This window comes from Chenopodium album, chromosome 18 (genome assembly GCF_948465745.1).
Source record: "Chenopodium album chromosome 18, dcCheAlbu1.1, whole genome shotgun sequence".
In the NCBI taxonomy this organism is placed as follows: Eukaryota; Viridiplantae; Streptophyta; class Magnoliopsida; order Caryophyllales; family Amaranthaceae; genus Chenopodium; species Chenopodium album.
This window is the reverse complement of record NC_137851.1, coordinates 21,133,940-21,157,886: the sequence shown is the minus strand read 5'-3', so window position 1 is coordinate 21,157,886 and position 23,947 is coordinate 21,133,940.

Genomic DNA, 23,947 nt, shown 5'->3' with positions numbered 1-23,947 from the left:
ACCGCGGAAGAAAACCCGAGCCAAGACCACACTGACAATAATTATAACCATAAAGCATAATTAACAACAAGATTATAAGAGAGATTAATACCTTTGACGCGTGCTTCGCTCTCAAAAAGAGCTCTTACTTCCGAAAGCTTTAAGCTTCGCCCGCACGAAGACCTCCAACAAAAGTCTACCCGCAACTCGACCCCCGAAAATGGTCCAATGCTTAGGGGTTAGCTAAGCCGGACCTAAACCCTGGTAATTATATGTGTTCAAAGGTTTTCTCAATGGAGATGCCATTTTCAACACCTTACTTAAGTAAACAACCCCAAGGTATGCCTTAGCTATTTATAAGGAGTGATTCCTTGTGAATTCCACTCATCTTTCAATGTGGGACTTTTTCACAAAAAAAATCCCACATAAAAGAATGTTGAATTCAATCCTTAGTTAAATAAACAATGGAATAACAAAGTAACAAGCGTCACATGGTTAGGTGAGGACCACTTCCTCACTTTCTCCCCAAGGCAACCACATGCATTGTGATCTAACCATGTGGCACACAACCTTGAGCCCCAAATTGGGTTCGGTTGGGCCGCCACCTTTTGGCCTGCGTCCACGACCCGCCACCCGGGTCCGCGACTCGCTGCCACATGGCATTGCCAATGTGGCACGCCGCCACGTGGCGTATTGCCACTTGGTGGCTGCCAATGTCGTACGCCGCCAACTTGGCGCGCTGCCACGTGGCATGTTGCCACTTGGTCACTGCCACTTGTGCTGCAACATGGCACTGCCACGTGGCGCACTTCTATTTGGCGCGTTTCCCTTGCCTTTCGCGCGGCTCGGGTTTTCACTTGTTACTTTAAGCATTTTCCCGTCTCGCCAATTCCTAAATTTTTGCTTGACTTTTAAGATTTGGTTCCGACAATCTAAGCTCGGAATCTGATGTCTTTATTCACAATACTCGGGCGACTCATTAATTCCTTCTAAATTAATTCATCGCATCGTTTCATTAGTTGCTTGGGTGTGACCCGAAGGGTTCAGTCAAGATTAAGCTGTAATATTAATTTTACATTAATATTAATGATCGGAAGCGGCCTCCACCCAGGAATTCCGATCACTTGACCTCACTGAATAATTAGCTTTCCAATATTTCCGAACCCTCTATCGGAATAATACACTTGTTCGAAAGAAACCATTCCTTTTAATCTCCCACTTGTCCTTCCGGACTAGTGCGCTTTTAGTGTATAGCCTTTTTCCCATGTCACTTAATGTCTTTTCATGAACTATAAGGTAAGATTTATTCGTCATCCTTGTTATGTCTAGAAGTGTTTCTCGATCCCGAGTCCGACTGTCAATAAACATATGATTTCTAAAATCTATCCGAGCAAGACCATGCATTTTACAGTCTCGCTCTTCGAGAGGCCTTGTAAACAACAAATACATCTTCCCTATTTTAGTAGGGGGACATTCCTAGTCTTGTAATGTAGCTTCTCTTACTAAGAGGACCTAGCTGCTCGAGTGTTGCCGTTATAATCCCCTTTTACGGTAGACGTTTGACAACATCAAAGCGGACTTGTACTCAAACAAGAGAACTCACAATACTCCTGGTCGAGGAAATAGGTTCCGATAGCCATAATGAGAAGTATACTTATGACGATTATTAATCTCTTGAAGTATTCTTATAGGTCGATCCAGTATGGTTCTAAAACAATACCTGTGCAAATGATTTATGACGATCATGTCCTTGTAGCACAAGAAACGGTGCTATAAATCAAACTACACACTAATCTCAAGTGGTCATCAATCGTCCATTGTTTAAATGACCTCGATTAGGGATAATTCTCGAATTATAATATTCAATGTTCACTTAATAGGTGTTTCCTTATCAAGACTGGTCTTGATACCCTATTTTGAATATTCTCATAATCTAATGGACTCATTATTTAATCCTAAACCATAATAAATATCAAGCGGAGTGATAAAATTGCATGAAATTTAAAATTACTCCAAAACCTGAATGGTTCATCTTAAGATAAATGGTTTTTCCAAATGTTTTAAGAGTAACACTCTTTATAAAACATTTATAGAAATCACACCCATATCTAATATACTTGATTTCTTTCGTGCAATTGTCAATGTTGTCGTTCACTTATTGCATAGGTTTAGTTATAATTACTTTGCTAATCTTAGCATCTTCATTACTGATCATTTTCATAATAAGATGATAAAATTTGAGAGTGTCATGGATTATATGTGATTTAAGATTTATTGTCCAAGTGATGGCTCCCACTCATTTTCATGATTGAGATCTTCAACTTGACAACCTACAATCATTAACGTTTAACAACGAACTTTTAATAGAACATCTTCTTTATTATTGCCTTTAAGGCATCAATATTCTCAACATATATTTTAGTAGACTTCTTGATGATGCTTTGCTTAGGTTTCACTCCAAACGACTCACAATGATTTGTGACACTCTAATCACTTGTGATTATGGAAATTTACCTTAAATTCCCGCACATTACACATGGATGCACGTCCATGTTACAATTCTCATGCCACGACTAATTGTTAGCTCGTGCTTATAAATGGCTTCCTTGTTAAGGATCTAATCCTTGTTAAGGTTTGTGCTTGCAACATCAATCCTCAAATTGTATTTGTTTCCACAAGTCAAGAACTCATCTTGTTACTTATCCAAGTACTTTGGATGTTCTTGGCCATAATCTAACAATCTATTACATAGATTTAGGTTGATTAGTTCTATATACAAAATTCACATGCTCTAAGAAAGTAAGTCGTGTGACGATTCCATATCGTAGTGTACATGATTTATTTAATTATAGAATGATTCTCAATCTTTTACCACCCACGTTACATTTTACCTCATCTAGTTTCACTAAGTCTTGCTAAACTGTTTGCTATGTGATATGGTTGAAAGTTTCTACAAGAGTCTTTCTTGTTTGACTTAGTATTTAGCCTAGCTCATACTTAGTTCAAACATTTTACTTAGTTTTATACATACGGGTCGAAAGTCTTTCAAATTCCTTCAATTCATGTTTAACACGGTAAATTCCTATACACGTTCAAACATTTTATTAAGTCTATACAATAGATCTTAATACCCAATATGTACTAAGTATCGTCTTTTGCTTGGTCCATTGTGGAAAATACTTTCAAATATAATCATTTAGCATTTGATAGTTAATTTATAACAAAGTTCGTAAACTTCTTGTTGGACCCTACAAGATTGACTCTTGCTCCCACTAAACTTCTTATTCATAAGAATTTCTATGTTTCTTCATAAGTCAATCCATTTATTAACTTTATGATAAAACACGTTCCAATTCCTTTATGCAATGCTTTCTTCAATCCCATAATGAATTTCTTGAGCTTGCTTTCAAATATAGCATTATTTAGATTTTCAAAACCTTTAGACTATTTTCATGGTCACTTCCAAAATCCTATTTTAGGAAGGCGGTTTTGGTATCTATTTTTCCATATTTCATACGTGCAATTTTGCTAGAATAACCACGAAAAGACTTGAGCATTCCAATTGGTGAATAGGTTTTTATTAAAATCAACTCCGTGAATTTAATTATATCCTTTTCAACCAATCTAGCTATGTATGCATATACATTTCCACATTTGTTAGTTTTCTCCTTGAAAACTTTTTTGCGATCGATGGGTCTTTCACCCTTCATGCAAATCAATTAAGTTTTAGATATGATTTTCAAACATGGAGTCTATTTCGGATTTTATGGCCTCTAACCATTATTTGGAATTCGGATTTGTCGTAGCTATCTTACAAGGCATTATTCCATTAATATCTAATAGTAAATAGTGTGCTTGTAAGTCTTAGGTTTATTTCTAACTAAATAGAAAATTTATAGGATTCAATCCAAAACTTTGGTGAATTCTATACCTAAGGTGTCATTGCATCAAACACTGAGTTTCAAGGCACTTCCAAAGCCCTTGATTATGTGGATCTTACTCCAACTTATCAGTAGTTTTGTGAGCAATGAATTCTCTTTTAAGGAACTTGTAAAGTCCTTTTGAGTATTCTTGATCAATTATTCTCATGAAGCCCTTTTGAGTCTTCCATTCTCAGTTCTAGTTTGTTGCTAAGCTCGATAGTCATAGAGTTCATTTCCCTCCCACTTGTCGTTTTGGAAATGTGTTACTTTCCAGAAAGACACCACTTAGAGCAACAAATATTATGTTCTCATTTAGGTTGTGGAGGTAATGCCCGTAGTCTCAATTGAATTCTTACAAAGAGACATGTATATTTTCTTTAGGTAAAAGTTCGTTGTGAAACAAACGGTTAGCTCCCACTTGAGCTATCTTAGCCTTTAATGAGCCATTAAGCTCCCATTGAACCACTTAGCTCTTGCTAAGCCGGTGAGTTGCCACTGAGTCACTTAGCTCCCACTGAGCTAGTGAGCTCCCACATAGGCTAAGAGTTTAAGACATATACATGAATAGACGTTTAGAAGTTTATTCTATCCATAACTTAATATGGTGTCCTTTCTTAGATCTTACATTTTGTTTAGTGTAACATTAGTCATTTGTGCAAATCTTTAAGAACTTTATAGGAAGAAATGTGATCCATCATTGTTCAAGTCATTTTAAATGGCATCGAGGTCTCCTGAAGACACACTATGTTCTTTGTGGAGATGTTTATGAAAATTTCAATTTCATAACTTTGTGATTGTCATGCTTGGCTCAAACATCGCTTGATCTAATCTAGACGTTTTGATATCTTGCCAAGTCGATTTTGTACTTCATTGAACTCTTGAGCTATTCAAGGTAAAGTTTGTTCACATTTGATGAATATAGCCATATTCTTTCAAATTCTTCGTGAAACGTTGAAGTAATTGAATCCTCTTTAGCTTTCGGAGTCAATCGTCTATACCAAGAACAATAGCTCTTTACTTTGTCGGATTTTAACAAGTAAGACTTTCTTATCTTAGAACGATTCTAAATCGATCAACTGTCAAGAGCTTATATAGCCTTAAGTACGTTCTTGTTAATGTGACATTGCTAAAGATGTTTAGAACACAAATCATGCCTATGATTTGAACTTTGTGAGTTTTCATGTTAGGGAAATGTTTGTTTATAATCAAGCATTCTTAACTCATGGTTTAGACAACCATTCCATTCAAATAAATTTGCAACTATTGCTCTTTACTTTGAATGTGAGTTTTTCTGTGTGTTAATAGATTGTTTGCTGATTATGGAACATAATAACCATTTATTTGTTCTAGCCTTAGCTTAAAAGGTCTTTAAACAAAGCATACGACCTTAAACCTGATGTAGATCTTCTTGCTTCATTCTAAGCTTGTCAGTCAATAACTTAGGTTATCTTCAATAGTTTGAGGTCACTTTCAAAGTGTAACACTCAACCAGTATCTGATACTTGTGAAGATAATAACTTGCTAAGTTAACATGAACACTTTAGTAGAAATGGAATCTAATTCCTTTTCTTTGTTCCTTGTTTCCTACATTTCTTATCATACTTCATCTCATAATCTTTAAGAATCATTTCTTTAAGAGTCTTTGACTTTTATACTTTGTTAGGAATAATTAAGCATCTAATGCACCGTATAACAAAGTTCCATCTTTTCCTTTAATTCGTACTTAAATTAATACATCAATGAGCTGTACTCATCAGCGTATAAAGCGAAAAGATATGTTGGTTGTCAAGCATTGACAATTTTGAGTTTCCAACTTGTAGACATCTACTTTTGGCCTCCTGTCCCGACAGGAAGTGCAATGACGATAAATAAAACCATCTTCGTGTTGCATTAACGTGAAGAACACTTATAGATGACTGATTGAATTGCAAGAACATAAAAATAAACTAGCCTAACCCAAAAACAAAAGCATTAAGGTCCAATCAACTAAGCCCGATCATAATTAGGCTTAAGCCCGAGCTTAAACCCTAAAAATGGCGGATTTAGATGCGACTAGGTTAAATTAATGGTACCGCAGATAAATCCATGTGCATCTCAATGAGTCGCGCTGGTCTGGGGCGCGTAATTCAAAAGGTTGCGCGCAACACCCAGCGCAACTGCTAGTGATGCGCTTGCGGATGATTCAGAATTTCATAAAAATATGAAATCGAATCTTACCATAATACCGCGCGCAAGACAATCAGTTGCGATGCCTATAGCAGTGCAACTAATTTACTTGCGGTGGGATGTCGCACGCAACCCATTCAGATGCGCACGACACCTGCTGCGGCAGAATGCTCAAAAACCTAATCGTACCCATTCCCTATAAATAGGGGCTTAATACGAGGCTCAAACAGACAAAAATTAACCTAAACTCTGGCAGAAACTTTGTGTACTTGTGTGATAACAAACCCTCTTGTCCTAAACACTCACCCCCTTTAATAGTTGTTACTACGGTGGAGGTTCCCGAACAAGAAGGAGTCCATAAGTGTTCTAAACAATGTTCTAGCAAAGAGAAGTGGTAAATTCCTGAGCACTTAGACCAATCTCTCTTTTTTTATTGTTTAAAACAACTTTAATTAATTAATTAGTGTTGTTTGATCACTTTAAACGGATTTCTAATTAATCAATTCCACATAGTATCTTGCGTTAAATAAGAATAGAATTGAATAATTAATTGTTGATTGATCACTTAAGCCAAGGCGAATCTTGTTTATTTTATTCTTTTCACGAATTTAAATTAAATAAAGAATAACGACTTTGCAATGTAGTTTTAGGTAAATAAAATCAACTGACTTAGTTTTAGGTATCGCTTTGCATATATTGTTTGGTGATGAAATTGTGAAAAAGGAAGAGCTAGTAGAGGTCGTAATTAGGGCTAGAATAGCGATTCCTCCCTAAAAGGAACGTTATTTTAGTACCCTCACTCCCGAACTCATTTCTGGTACACGTAGACTAATTTGGGCATGGGTAAACTTACGATTCGTGCTAATTATCCCTTGAACTCTACTTGGGAGAAAGACATGAACGAGGTTTATGAGTTTTACTAAAACTCATTGGCGACTCCTACTTGTTTCTTACAAAAAAGCGTGATGAGAGGATCATTTCTAATTCAAGGGCCCCCAAACAGTCAGGAATTCAAATCCTAATGCACCCTAAGAAGTGTAAAGTCTTAGGCTTTTAAACGGCCATAAGCATTTAAGGAGAAAGATCCCCTACAATGGGAACACCCTCCTTACAGTGGCGATTCCAATGGGGACTTAGAGGTTACAAGATTAGCTCTTAGTTATGGTCTAAGGTTTCCAACACTAGGTTGCCTATGGGTTGTACGAGAATTAACTTGGATAATCTCTAGTTAGAGAGCGAGACTAGAATGCATAATATCTTCCTTTTTCACAAAAGTAAAAACCAAACAAGCAACATTGCATCATGCACAATCATAGCACACTTAAACCTTTGGGGATTGGCTCATTGACTAGGGGTTGCCAACACTAGGCTTCTATCCCGAAATCAATAACAATCATCCCACCCATATCGCCAACAAAATGTTGGGAGGGCTATGTCATGAGTAAACACATTGAGTGATTGATTTGTGCATCGTTCCTTAAGATATGGTACCTTTAGACACCCAAGCTTATGACCTTAGAATGGCATTGTGTGAACTTTGGCTTATTTTATGCTTATGTGATTACACGACTACGTGTGACGTGTTTAGGATAGCTTTTTTTTTCTATCTTTTAACTTGGTTTAGGTTCCCAATTACGAAGTTGTCCCTTCGTAATTTTAAGTCGTACTTGAGGGGTAACAAAAAAAACATCAAAATAAAAATAAAAAATGATGAAATACAAAAAAAAAAAAAACTGCTCGAATTAAAAAAGTTACACGACTAGGTGGGGCGCGCAACTCGTTGAGTTGCGCGACCACGTCCAGCGCAAGAGCCAGGGATGCGTGTGCCTTCCGGGCACAACCTGGTTACTTGCGCGCGCCTACTGTTACGAGCCTTTTTGATTTTTCGAAAAACAAATTAGCTCGTTCAAACAATATCTTCATTGAAGAATTGTTTAAAGGTGATGTTATCCGTTAGAATATATCTTGCGTTCTTTCTTCTTCTTTTGTCTCCTAAACAAGTGTATCGATTTACTTATCCTTTCGTACTTCTTTTAGGGCCGGTTTTCAAGCTTGGGAACGAAGTCTCCCGGGCGCTCGCATTCTACGTTTACCATCAAATAATCCACCCCTTTCAAACCACCTTCCTTCAACAACTAGTTCTAGTCCAACAACAATATCAACTATAGAGCAACTTCAAGAAGAGATTGCTCGTTTGAGAGAAGAAAAGGCTGAAGAGGCCGAGGAGAGAAGAACTAAGAAACTTGAAAAGGCTGAAAAGAAAAATGCGGAAACTTTAGCCTTGCAACAAAAGATGGAACAACTATCCATCAAAGGAAAGTCATTGGAGAAGCTTGTTCCTCGTTCTACAATGGGGAACAAGTACTTCGACGCAGAAAAGTTTGCTCCTCCTACAGGACATACTTTACCAGAAAAGTTCGTAGCTACGGACTTGCCAATATTCAAGGTGACCAATAATCCACAAAACCATTTAATGTCTTTTACTGGCACTATGGTATTAGAGGGAGTTGATCCTAAGCTTTATGCTTTGACTTTCCCTTTATCTCTAGACTCAACCACAAGAAAGTGGCACTATGGGCTAGATCCAAAATTCAAAACAACTTGGGAAGATGTAGTCTCGGCTTTCATTACCCAATATGAGAGTAACATAGAGTTCAAATCGACTCTACGTGAACTTGAAATGCTTAAGCAAGCGACAATGAAGGTTTCCTTGCTGTCTATGGTAGATGGCGAGAAAAGGCGGCTCACCTTGCCCAAAGGCCACCTGAACTCGAGTTAGTACAAATGTTCATTGTCTATTGTCATGAAAAGTACAACAAACATCTACGCTACCTTGGTTTAGACACTTTTGAAAAGGTCTATTCTATGGCTACTAGGATTGAAGATGATCTTGCTAAAGAAAAAACAAATAAGCTTCATCATCATCAACCTAAGAATAACTACCAAAAGGGGAATGATAACACTTCATCCTCTATTGATGTATTTGCGACTTCTACGCAATACAATAGCACGACTCAATATCACAGTAATGATCCTCGAATAAGATGGACAAAAGAAAGAAAATTTACACAATTCTCTGTGAGTTACAAAGAGTTATTAGAAAAATTAAACGAAAGGGTTTACTTGCACTAATAGGGCCAACGCCACTACTATAAAAATGGTCAAAGGAACCTATAATAAAAGACCTGTTGATTAATTCAATGACTCTCTTTAATATAATAGATCTGATATTAGAGATAACGGGTCTCTTATGTATCGAAGGGCCCACCAAAAGATGGAGGGAAAAAAATATGAGACCCCTAATTGACTTAACAGGTCTCTTATATGTGTAAGGGCCCACCACTTAAAGGATTGATAACAAAACCCTATTCTTTCTCTTCATATTCCCGATTTCAATTCCCATCACAATTCATCCTCTTCACGCCGCTTTCCTACTCTGAAAGTGATAAAAGCTCTCTATCTACGACAATGGGTTCTTCATTACAATCCTAGATCCTCTCTCTCTCTCTTCTGAAACTGCTCATTCGGTCCTTCCCTTTCTCGGTTTCTCAATCCTCCTTTTTGTCCGGCGTTCCGCGGCTTCTCGCTGGTGGTGTGAGGTGTCTACCTTTGAAAACAATTTCATATCATATTTGGTAGAAATTGTAATTGTTCTTCGGTATTCTCTTCTTTCTTTGAAGATTTTGATTTTAAGGTTTTTTATTTTTATGCTTATTTTTATTTTTATTTTTTTTCTGATGTATTTTTCTTAATTCAGTGAATTGGGCTTCAAATTATGTAAATTTCCTTACTTTTCTCGTCAATTTATAGTAATCTTCTAGTTAAATTTGTTCATTGTTTTTTTTTTTTTTTTTTTTTTTTTTTTTTGCTAACATATCGATCCAAATCCTCTATCGAATCAATTGTTTCTCTAATTTCCTTGCTGTGATATTAACTTTCTTTGATTTCAGCCTTAATACCCTCTCTTTTGCATGAACTTCCAGATCCACACACATTGAGGACACAAAATTCATGATTAAATTAATACCTCGGCTTCTCGCGGTTTCTCATTCCAAATTAATTTCAGATTTATGAGTAAATTGAGTAATTGAAAACAATTTCTTCTAGTCAATTTGCATAATTTTTTTTAATCTTCTTGGTTTCTTTGCTTAATTTGCTTTTGTTAAATGAGTATGTAATCTGTTTATTTTTCTTTTATTAATTTGTTTGATTAATTGATTTACTGCAAATTGAAATATTGAAATGTTTGTTGATTTATTAAAATGTAAAATTTGGGCTTTTCTATTCTAATTTTTTTTGTTTTTGGGATTTTAGTTCCATTATTCATGAGTATTTATTCTTTTTCTACTTGAACAAGCTATTTTATAGATATGCTCATTTGTAAGGGAATTGCATTCAAGCAATCCAATTTGCTCACCGAAGATCTGTCGACGTAAGCCTAGTTTTGTCTTTTATTTTTCTTTTTAATTTGTTTATATGGAATTCTCAATTATAACATTCATTATTTTAATTTTGTTTTTTCAGATCTGCTTGATGTCGTTACAATCAAACAAAGAAGGTAGCAAATGGAGCACTCAACACTAATTATGTAATTGTAATTGTAAATTTCAATAAATTTAAACAGTTTTTTTGTTGGGATTTTATGTTCATTGATTTTTATTTTTTTCATCTCATCAATTTCAAGTGTGATTTGCATGTTACATACAAATTAAGTATACAAATTACTTTTACAAATTTATTATTTAGCTCCTCAATTCTGCCAATTTGTAAAGAGTATAAAAAATTAATTAAAATGCAAACCGCGAAAAAAAAAATAAAAAAAAAAATTCAAAATATAAAGAACAAAGATACCCGTTATTTGACCTGACAGGTCTATTTCATATAGTTAAACAGACCCCTTATATCAAACAACGAGTCTCTTTCTCTTCGAAACTATCAATCTCATCGCGTAAATAACAGACCCGTTGTCACTAACAATGGGTCTCTTTGTCCGCACAAACAGACCCCTCATGAGAAAGGGTCTCTTAATCAAAGAGACCCCTGAGATAGAGACACTTGCTATGTCCTAAAGCAGACGGTGCAAGATCTAGTTGACGATGGGAGAATTCCCACGCCTAAGCCCAACAATAATGTATCCCCATTAGGGGCATTTCATACTGATGAGGAACATATGGGAAGTGATACGTTCAATCCTTTGGACTATATCACACCTATGGGGATTGGGATCATATGTCTCTAAGTACGCCGCCGTCCCACCTCCACCTATTCTACAAAATGAGACAAGTGGAGCGCTTGATTGGGATCATTTCTTGGGGAAATCACAAGATTTATCAAATCTCTCCTTGGATGAACAATGACATCAAGCACAACTCATGGAACATCTTGAAATGGAGGCACACTCAAAACCTATAGAAGAAAGTTGGTTCACGAGTCCTACAACTAACCCAAATGAGATAAATCATATAACTCGATCTGGGCGAGTTATCAAGCACCACCAAATGGATCTTCGACCACTCAAAATGAAACTCAAGGTCAAGCTCAAAATTCAATACCACCTTCACTTGGGGTGGAAGATCCACTGGTCAAACAACTTCGCCAATCCAAGGCGAACGTTAGCATTTGGGAACTCCTAAGTACTTCTAAAGAACATAGGAATAGTCTTATGAACGCTCTAACGGCTTTGTCCGTAAGTACAGACACAACACCCCAGGATCTCATTAACTTTCTTACTAGCGAGAAATCCGAAAAATCAATCATTTTTACTAGTGATGATTTGCCTTTAAAAAACACTACCCACAACAATGCATTATACTTAACTGTGGGGTGCAAGGGATACAACATCCCTCTTACTTTGGTGGACAATGGGTAAGCTGTAAATGTATGTCCATTACGAACTGCAACATATCTAGCCCTTAATCCAGAAAAATACTTCCAATCGACAACACAAAGCATTAGGGCCTATGACAACTTGAGGAGATCGGTGTATGGAACTGTTAAGCTACCAATTACCACAGGCCCAATTCAAAAGATGGTTGAATTTCATGTCATGGAAATTAAACCTACATTCAATCTTCTTCTTGGACGTTCTTGGATACATGAGCTTGGTGCAATACCATCCTCACTTCATCAAATGATTACGTTGAACTATCAAGGTCTGCCTATGAGTATACATGCTTCTCCTCTCAAAATAGCAATAAACGATCAATCACTTCTAGAAATAAACCATGATAATGATGAAGAGGACATGTGGGGATTCGCCACGGAGGCAATTTGCACACTAGAAATGGAAAAGACTTGAAGAATTATTCAAGCTTGATCCATACTCCACCCTAATAGTAAACAACATCTTATTTAAGAGTAGTTACTTTCAAGGGATGCCCTTGGGAATAGGATTGAAGAAGTCTCTCTTACTTCCTATCCCAAAGAAAAGCTTCTCTTTTGGATTGGGATACAAACCAACCAAAGAAGAACTAGGATCTCACGATGCTAAAATCAAAGCACGTGGAGACAACAATAAGAAAAGGATAATCACTTTACTCCCATTCTACAATCAAACCCTTAATGGACAATTCATTAGGGAAGGAGAAGATTACCCATGCTATGACTTTCCAAAACCACTAGTTCTAGAAGGTATCAAGAAGCCTGGAATCAAAATATTCCACGATTGCTACTTCTTGAATGACGATTTTGAAATCGTTCAATTAAACCACCCAACTCTAGGGTGCTATGATAGGGTGGAGGAAATCTTTCAAATGGACCAATCATAAAGGTGATAAACTGAAAATCATCAATGGCGAAGGGAGGATGTTTGAAGAATCTTACGATGAGTCCACTTTAGATTTTGAGGAAGCTGAAAATTTAGGCCTTGTGGCCATTACTGAGTCTTTACTTTCTAGTTTTAAGGACGAAGATCCCAAAAAGGATTCTTCTCTTGATGTACTCTCTTTTGATTTCCGAGTATATGCCTTCTCTTAAATCTTTTGAATGCTATAATAATCAATCTAATGAAGATGATAATATTAACAAATTAGTTGAATTAATGAATGAACGAGAACAAAAGAACCCTATAATTGAAGAAACTAAAACAATTAATATAACAACTAATGAGAACAAAAGGGAAGTCAAAATTGGCTTAACTTTAAATCCGGAAGAGCGATCGATCCTCATATCAACGCTTAAAGAATTCGAAGACGTGTTCGCTTGGTCATACAAGGACATGCATGGAATAGATAGGGAAATTGCGGAACATACCATTCCCTTGAACCTTACTTCTAAACCAGAAAACAAAAACTTCGACGAATGAAACCTGATGTCGCTCCGAAAATAAAAGAAGAAGTACAAAAGCAATTAGATGCAGGTTTTTCGCATATGTAATTACCCAGAATGGGTAGCGAACATCGTCCCAGTCCGTATAAAGGATGGACGAGTTCGCATGTGTGTCGACTTTAGGGACCTCAACAAGGCTAGCCCCAAAGACGTTTTTCCCCTACCTCATATTGACATATTGGTAGATAACACGGCTAAACATGCGATGTTATCCTTTATGGATGGATACGCAGGTTACAACCAAATTCTAATGGCAGAAGAAGACAAAGAAAAGACATGCTTTATCACCCCTTGGGGTACATATTGCTATACAGTCATGCCATTTGGTCTAAAAAATACAGGATCTACGTACAAAAGAACGGCTACGACTCTCTTACATGATATGATGCATAAAGAAATAGAAGCGTATGTGGATGATATGATTGTAAAGTCCAAAGATAGAACGGGACACATAAAAGCTTTACGTAAATTCTTCACTCGCATAAAAGAATATAAAATGCGATTGAATCCACAAAAATGCGCCTTCGGAGTAACTTCTGGCAAGTTACTCGGATACTTAGTAAGCACAAGCGATATTGAGATCGATCCCTCTAAAATAAAGTCAATTGTTGATATGCCTCCCCCTCAAATGGAAAAAGAAATATGGGGATTCCTTGGTAAACTACAATACATAAGTCGATTTATCAACAAATTGACTATGACTTGTGAGCCAATATTTAAAAAATTGAAAAAAGAGGAAAAGCATGAATGGGACGATTAATGCCAAAAGGCTTTTGAGAAAATCAAAGATTATTTCACAAGTCCACCAGTCATAGCACCACCAGTACCCAAACTACCTCTTAGGCTATACATCACAGTCACAGAAACGGCCACCGGGGCCATGTTAGCATAAGAGGTAGAAAAAGTCGAGCGTGCAATATATTACATAAGTAAAAATTCATTCAATATGAAACAAAATATAGCACCTTGGGAAAAACGAGTTTAGCATTAGTGTGGGAAACTAAAAAATTACGACATTGTATGCTACCACACACTACTCATGTTATTTCACAACAAAATCCGATAAAGTATTTGTTTGAACAACCACCCATACAAGGAAGAATATCCAAGTGGTTGGTAATGTTGGCCGAATTCGAACTAAAATATATCCTTGAAAAATCAATAAAAGGGAAAGTCATATCCGATTTTCTTGCCCAACATCCTATTCAAACAAGTCTTGCAGAATCTACTCATCATCCGGATGAAGAGATTCTCATGATGCAAGATGATAAATGGGTAATGTACTTCGACGGTGCATCCAATAAAAAAGGATGTGGTGTGGGAGTGTTACTCATAAGTCCAGAGGGAGCACATACTCCAATCTCTATTAAACTAGACTTTGAGGTTACTAATAATGCCGCAGAATGTGAAGCGTGCATTATTGGACTAGAAGCAGCAGCAAGCATAGGTGTGCAAAAATTAGAGGCATACGGAGATTCTTGTTTGATAATAAATCATATACTTAAAAAATGGAAAATAAAGAATTCCACAATGATATTATACCAAGCACACCTAGAGAAACTCATCGAGCATTTTGAACATATTGACTTCAAATTTCTCCCAAGGGATGATAATCAATTTGCTGATGCGCTAGCAAAATTCTCCTTAATGATCAACATTCCAGATCACTTAAATATGATGCCATTATGCGTTGATAGAAGAGAAGAACCAGCGTATTGCAACACAATAGAGGAAATAAATGACATCGAAGGAGACAATCCTTGGTATGATCATATCCTCCAATATACTACTCATGGGCTCATGGCAAATATCCTAAAAATACTTCATCTAAAGAGCCTTGAGAACACTCGCAGCCCAATATGGTCTATTAAATGGTCAATTATGCAAAAAGGGGCCTAATGGTCAAAGCATATTGTGTATAGACTAACCAGAATCCACACGCCTTATGGAAGACACTCACAAAGGTGTTTGTGGACCTCACATGAACAGAAAAATGCTTGCTAAAATAATCTCATGACAAGGGTACTATTGGTCCACTATGGAACATGATTGCATAAAATATGTCAAGAAATGTCCACAGTGCCAAATGTTCGCTAACTTACAACATGTCCCACCATCCGAACTGTACAACCTCACTTCCCCTTGGTCCTTCTCAACTTGGGGATTTGACATAATTGGTAAAATTTCTCCAACAGGAACAGGAGGACACGAGTACGTACTAGTAGCCATCGATTACTTTACTAAGTGGATCGAGGCTGCTTTTTACGTAAATATCACTTTTAAACATGTCGCAAAGTTTCTCAAACGAAACGTATTTTGTAGATATGAAGTTTCACAAGAACTAATTAGTGATCAGGGGTCTCAATTCAAAGCAGAAGTTGAGACCCTCTTAGCTCGTTATAAAGTAAAACATCACCACTCATCTCCATACAGACCTCAAATGAACGGAGCTATAGAATCGGCAAATTAAAACATAACCGTCATCACTAAGAAAATGTCAGAAAATTATAAAGACTGGCCGAGTAAACTACACTTCGCTCTATAGGGTTATAGAACATCCATACGAACATCAATAGGATTAACTCCATACTCCTTAGTTTTCAGAATGGACGCAGTTCAACAAGTTGAACTGGAAATACCATCCCTATGCATCGTACTCGAAAGTAAGCTACCGGAAGCTGAATGGGTAAGAGCAAGGTATGAAGAGCTTTTATTTCTCGACGAACGACGATAGAGAGCTTTGCATCATGTACAAGTCTACCAACGACGCATTGCGCGACATTTTAACAAAAGGGTATGACCCCGAAATATTAAAGAAGGTGACTTTGTACTAAAAAGGTTTGGGGTCCACCAACCGATCCAAGAGGGAAATTCAAACCTAATTGGATAAGACCTTACCGCGTAATTTAAATTCTATTAGGAGGAGCTGTCAGATTAATGGATATTGGGGGTGATGAAATTCGCGAATTAATAAACATTGATCGACTTAAAAAATATTACATATGAAATCCGGATAAACTCGTTCATTCATTAAACAATAATTTTTTTTTAGCATTCAAATAAAGATTCTAAGTATTATGCACTTTATCAAATACCATGGTAAAGTTCATAACACTTGGGGGGGTAATTAAAAAAAACATATGCCATTCAAAGTGCTCAGATTTTTTCGAACATCACGAAAAACTCTTCACACTTGGGGGGTAATAATACGATTAAAAAAAAATTTAACACTCGTAGCACAGTGTCGTGCACAACTAAAACAGTTGCGCGCGGATGTCACGCACAACTAAATTAGTTGCGTGCGGCAGGAACGCACAACCTTGGATGTTGCTCGCGCCACCTGATGACGAACTATGAACCCAGAAATTTACGCTTGAATAAAATTCCGATTTTTACTAGCGATAAAAAAGAGGGCGTTTCTCAAAACATCGTATACTTGGAAAACAAAAATTAAACTTTGTTTAAAATTATTGAACAAAGTTTTATTAATTTTTCCTTTAATTTCTACAAAGGGAATTAAAGAGAAATTTTTAATAAAAAAAATATATATATAATAATTTTGCAAGAACTACGCAAAAACCTGATTTCGTGATACGAATACGTAGGCAATCTTTATGATTCGGTTATATAAAAAAATAAAGCTCATTTTTATTCCATTAAAAATTTAAAAACAAAAAGAATCATTGAACTTGATAATAATAAAAAAAATAGTAGTGATTACACTTTATTCGAATTTAAACTATTAATAATTGTGTAACCCTCTAAGGTTTTACTATATCCTCAATTGTCACAGTGGACGGAGGAGTAGTTTCCATTACAGTGCTTTCAGCAACCTTAGAGCTTTCCCCTTTGCTCTTCTTCTTGACCTAAACATTCTTCTTCAACCTTGGAATAGGAGCTTTTTCAATTCTTTCCCCTTTTCCTTTGTCATTCGTTGGAGCATTTTTGTGAGGATTTGGTGAAGGTTCCTTAATCTTCACACCCTTTTGCGTGGGTTTAGGAGGAGCTTTTCTTTTTGGTTCCCTTGAACGAGCCTTAGGTAATGAGGAGAAGTCTAACCTTCTTCTCACTTCTTTGTTTTGGCCATTAGAAGGAGTAGTAGTGGCCAAATGCATCAAAGGCTTAGGTTGATTGTGGGACAAAGCAGCTTTATTTTGTTATCGAGCCTTATTTAGCCCTCCCTTGTCCGCCGCATTCATCCAAGCTTTGTAAAAAGAAGATAGTACAATGCTCGCTGTGGGATTTTTCACTACCCACCTAGAAGACTTGACCAATATTCCATCCAACGAGGAATTCGTTCGGGTTTAAAGATCACATCTTTAGGGGCATCACAATCTTGTGGGGGAATAATCTGTTTCATCCCATATTGTCTCATCACCCTACAAGCCTAATGTAGGGACAATTGAAACTATTCCCAATCATACTACTTATGTTCCACTAAGGAATCACAAAGCGTATGTTAGGAACCCCATGACAGAAAAACGACGTCCATTCTTCTTCATTCTTATGCTTGTAGAGAATTCGACGTCTGGGGCATATTCTCACTCCGTTAGCCTTAAGATTTTGTGGCTGATCAATGATTCGCAAACGCTCCATGAGCCAAATCTGAAAAAAAAGAAGAGAAAAAATTATTGCGACGTTACATAAGCAGGTGGCGCGCGCATCACTTCCAGTTTCGCGCGCTACTCGCGCGCATCCCAGAAGATTGCGCTGGTATGACCAGTGCAACTTTATTACTTGCGCTGAAAACATGATGAAAAAAAAACATACGTGTAATAGGAGTGGACTTCCCGAGAAACCGTTCTCGTTAGGGTCTCCTCTAAGGCGATTCAAGCAAAGAACAGTTTCCGCCAGAGCTAAAGGGGTCGGTGAGTGACACCCCTCTATTTGCTCCACTATGGACACCATGGAATAATCTCCATACTCTTTACCTGTCCCAAGCAAATAACAAGACAAAAACATAAAGCAAGAATTAAAATTTTGTTTAGTCAAGTTGTCACGAGAGGCGACAAAGTGTTCAATAAATTGAAATAAATTCACGCCTTCTTCAGTTCCCATATTGGCCATATCATTCTCATTCAAACCAAAAAATCTTTGAAATATAGGTTTTGAATCCCACAAGTTAGGGGCTATGTCACGGGGAGAGTATTTACAAGGAAACCTAGTAGAGCCTGAAACTCGCCAGGTAATGGGACAATAACTTCCCCTTTAAAAAGGAAAAGATGGTGATTCGAATCTCAATGATTAACAACAACATGAAGGAAGTCAAAATTTATAACTAATTGCATATAGTTCAACAGAGGGTCAAGGTGGTATATTTTGAAAGCTAATTTATCCTCAATTAAAAGGGAAGTGACCCATTGTTTCAAATGTTGTTCGAAGGTTTTTACCATTTGTTCAAAACAAAAAAAAGAGAGAGAAAGTAGAGAGATTAATTCTTTATAGTACTACTAGCGAATGAAAGCGAGATGATCAAAAGCCTACACGAAACCACGTTTAAATAGACCCAAGAAGGGCAAATTTTCGGCAATTTTCGCTCGAAGGAAACATTACCTGCAGGCGGCGCGCGCATCTCATGAGTTGCGCGCCCCAACTGCGCGCATCAAATTCACATATGCGCAACTGCCGCGCGCAACCCATCCAGTTGCGCGCGATTTAACTGGCGCGACATGTTGTTAGGCTTATTTCCGTATTTTGAACTACAAAATATCAGAATATTAACGAAATCTTATGACTAATCATAGGCTTAACTTTGTTAACATTTATTTCCTTTTCTTTTCCCTCTTTCTTTGTGTCCTTTTTTTTATTATTTTATTTTATTATTTTCTTTCTAAGTTCTTTTTCTTTATTATTATTTTTAATTTTCTTTATTTTCTTTTCTCTTTTCACCTTTCTTTTTTCCTTTTCCTCTTTCTTTTTTCCTTTCTCTTTCTTTTTCCTTTCCTTTTCCTTTTTTCCGTTCTCTTTTGGTTTTTTGTTATTTTTTCGAGGGGGGTAAGTCGGGAACCCTTTTCCTCCCTCCGAAATTTTTTCTTTTCATAAAAAAAAAATAAAAATCATGGAAACAAAAGAAATATATGATATATATACAAAATATGTGTGTCATATGTACTAAAAAATAATATATATATATATATACATCTATATTCCATAATAAAAAAAATACAAAAGGAAGTCTGGGTGCTCGGCGACTCTCGGAAGGCTGCTGTACATCCTACAAAATCCAAAACAAAGATTAATACACAAAATGTGTAATAACTATGACAAAAAATAAATAAAATAAAATAAAAAATAAGAGAGAGAAAGAGAAAACAAACTTACCGCGACCATCCGATGATCACAGCATGACAAAGCCGCGAGGGCTCTCTGATAAGCAACTCAGAAAGCACGCAAAGTCCTCACCATGCCGTTCACGATTTCTCGCGGAACATGTTCCAAAAAAAAATACAAGGACAGTTATCAAACAAATGTATGTGAAAGAAAAAATAATGAATACATATACAAAATAAACATACCGACTCAAGAACAAACGGTATGTCCTCGTCCTCCGCTGCTGGGAGAATCTCATGAATTACCGACCCAAAAGTATCGGTATATGTGATCTCCGCCATAGGAGGCTCCCAACCGCCTAGCTCGACTCGCTGAAAATACAATAAAAGACTTAAAGTTTCGAAAATAAAAATAAAAAATAAAAAAGATAGTAAAAATGCTAACCGGAACAAAAGCTGGAAAAAGGAGTCAGCCTGGATACAACAAATGTCAGGTAAGATGCATCCGGTAACACCAGCTACTCCGCTGGATAACCAAGGATCGCCTGAGCTCGATCCTCGGTAGACAGCAGGTTCGGACGCAACATCTGGATCGGTGGGTCCGCAGGTACTAAAGGCTCCTCGGACGAAGACTGCCAGAGAACAACACACTTGCCTAAAAACCAAGCATCTGTCTTCTGGAGCACCGAAAGTCCTTGATAAAGGGGCCGGAAACGGCTACGAACCATGCCAAATCGGACAGCCTCAGGGACTCTGATGATCAAACTCTCAGGACGGAGATCCATCTACACAACCACATGTAAAATCATCAAAATATATAATAATAACAATAAATATATACATGTGTTGTTAAAATACTCATCGACGCACGAGTCACCGAAAGAATCCTCTGGCTAATGTCGCCTGCGGAAGTCGCTCGCTTCTTCTAAATCGTGACCAGACGATGGCCGATAGGAAAACGAGCCGCCCCAAGCATCCTGGGGGTTAAGAAAGGCAGGTACGAGTACCTCCAAGCATAAAAGAAAGAAAATGAGATCAAAAGGCAATGGTGACTAAAAAAGATAACAAAGTTAAAAATGAGCACGCACCTCGAGGATACGACCATGCCATGAAATGGAGATCCGAGGCACCTAAGTAGCCGCTGCGGAATCCATCACCCGGGTCACCTTGCCCATAGCTCTAAGCATACAGGAATATGACACCTCCGCCCAACTCAAGTTACCCACTTGCCCCAAATAACTAAGGCAAATAAGTAACCCAATGGGAAAACACTCCCCCAGATCACTCAAGATGGTGACGGAAAGAACGTGAGCAATGTATATCCGAGCCAAGTGCTTAGGTGTACACTGCCGATAAACCTCATCAGCCGACAACTCGTTGGCAAGAAACTGGTATGGACAAGACTGCGCATACAAGTTGAGGGTTGTTGTATGGTGGTCCCCCACAAGGTCACGCAGTCTCTCGTCTGACCGCTTAACGACTTCCATGGCTACAGGGTCACCTCCGAATGGAAAGCCCATAATCATAGAGAAATTCTAAGGGGTAATCGTTATCTCTACCCAAGGGAAGTGGAAAGTGTTGGTTGAATCCCACCAAAACTCCAGCAACCCACGAATGAAAGCTAACGACGCAGGCTAACTCGATAAATTCCGAAGAGCCGCCAGCTGGGGGTTGATTCCCGAAAGCTCCACTACCTCCTTTACCACGTCGGGTAAACTCTCAAAATGGCCCCTCCAGTCACCCGAGCCGTACAAACGCATGTCAGGCTCACGCTAAAAAAAACATATGAAAAATAATACGGTTACGGCTTGTTTTAAGGAGAGAGAAATAAAAAAAACGGAGACTTAAAAGAACTCACTATGCCATGCCAACTCCTGATCGAAACGTAATGGTCAGGGTCCCACTTAAGGACCCGAGGGTCCCAGTTGGGAGGAGCCTCCCAGACCACATTCTGCTAGAGACGTCGATCAGCTCCGACGCGTCGCTCCCAAACCTTCTTACGAGGACGTGTCACCCTCTTTCGAGGGCAAACTACCTTGTCAGGTACGGGAACTCCCAGATCCTCCTCGGCATCAACAAACGGAGGGGTATCCATGCTATAAACGGACAAAGTTCCCTATTAGTTTATTTCCTAAAATCTAGAAATAAGCTAATGTACATGTTCTAGACCCATTTCGGCAGCATAACGGCTACCGAAAGGACAGAACACAAAAATCAAATGTTACCCATGCTTGGGGGCTATGATACGTGCAGTTAAACTCAGTAAACGGGGGCTTTTAACGCCCACAAAAGCCATCCTTTACCAGTTTCAACTAAAGCATTCAAGAGATTATATTCCTAAATCTCAAAGAATCAACTACTTTTAGGCGAATAATAGTAACACAAACATAGTTATCGTCTACCAAACAATCTTGAAGTTCGAATATGGCAAAAACAAGCTAAGAATATACTTTGTGCCATTTTCTAGATTCAAAATTTTCAAGACATGATTCATGAAAGTAATACTAGTTCTAATATTTACTTCTTAATCAACAAGTATAACCAAAATGAGCGAGCAAAACAACAAATTCGAGCTAAATTTCGAACGAAAATTGCAAGAACGCACTTAAACGAAGAAATGCTCATACAAGGTTCAATACTTTACCATTTTTCATGAAATTTATTGCAAAACACTACTTAAACATATTATAATAACATGGAACAAACAATTACAAGAATAATGGACAAAATAAAAAAAACCCCAAATTGAAAACTTGGGGTTTTATGGATCGAAAATCGTCCGAATTAAGCCAAAAATAAACAAAATTTAGCAAAAAACTTACATTGGATTATGGCAAATGTGAATAGAGGACGATATCTACATCGTTTAGCTTCGAAAAACAAGAAAATCCATCCTTTTTAGAGAGAGATAGGGTTGAAAATAGCGAAGGAAGAAGAGAGAAAGAGTAAAATTAAAATCGCGCTCTGCGATTTCTTTTTGTTGATTTAAATGTCGCGAGCAACTGAATAAGTTGCGCGTGACAATCCAGCGCAACTTAGAACAATGCGGGCGCCTGGCCAGCGCGACCCACTGAGTTGCGCGCGGATACTTGTCACCTAAAAGACCGGTGTTTGAATTTCGATCCGTTTGATTAACTTTTAACGGTTTTTGCTTGTTGTTAGACGTAATGGCGCGCAAATTATCGAGATTTCTTTTCATTGCTTTGCATTTTATAGTTTGTTTCCTTCTTTGATAGTTTTTTGCATCATCCTACATGCACACCGTGCTTTGTGCCTTCCCTAAGCATACGTTTTGGACGTTTTTCCGTATGAGTGTCTTAAGACGTTCCATAGTGGTGCTTTACGTAAAAGCTCCCATAGACAGGTTTGTCATTTTATTGTACTAACTTTAGAAATGTCACGTTCTTTTCTTTCTTTTTGGCGTGCATAGTGTAAGGAGGGTGATCCCATCATAAGGGGGTCCTTCCTTAGATGCCCATGGCAATTTAAAAGCCTAGGAATTTACACTTGTTAAGCTATAGTAGGATCTGAATTCCTGACTGTTTTGGGGACCTTGAATTAGAATTGATTCTATCATTACGCTTTTTAATAAGAAACAAGTAGGAGTCGCCAATGAGTTTTGGGAAAACTCATAAACCTCGTTCATCCCTTTCTTCCATGTGGAGTTCATGGAATAATTAGCACAAATCGTAAGTTTACCCATGCCCAAATTGGTCTACATAAACAAGAAATGAGTTCGGGAGCGAGGGTACTAAAATAACGTTCCCTTTAGAGGGGAATCGCTATTCTAGCCCTAGTACAGCCTCTAGTAGCTCTTCCTTTTTTACAATTTCATCAGCAAACAATATATGCAATGCGATACCTAAAACTAAGTTAGTTGATTTTATTTACACATATTAATTCACGTAGGAATTACATTGCAACGTCGTTATTCTTTATTTAATCAAATTCGTGAATATAACAAGAAATAAACAATGTTCGCCTTGGCTTAAGTGATCAACCAACAATTAATTATTCAATTCTCATCTTATTTAACGCAAGATATTATGTGGAATTGATTAATTAAACCTTTTAAAGTGATCAAGCAACACTAATTAGTTAATTAAAGTTCTTTTAAACAAGAAAATAAAATTGATTTTTCTAAGTGCTCGGGAATTTGCCACTTCTCTTTGCTAGATCTCCATTTAGAACACTTATGGACTCCTTCTTGTTGAGGAACCTCCACCGTAGTAACAAAATATCAAAGCGGTGGGTGTTTAGGACAAGAGGGGTTAGGTAGCACAA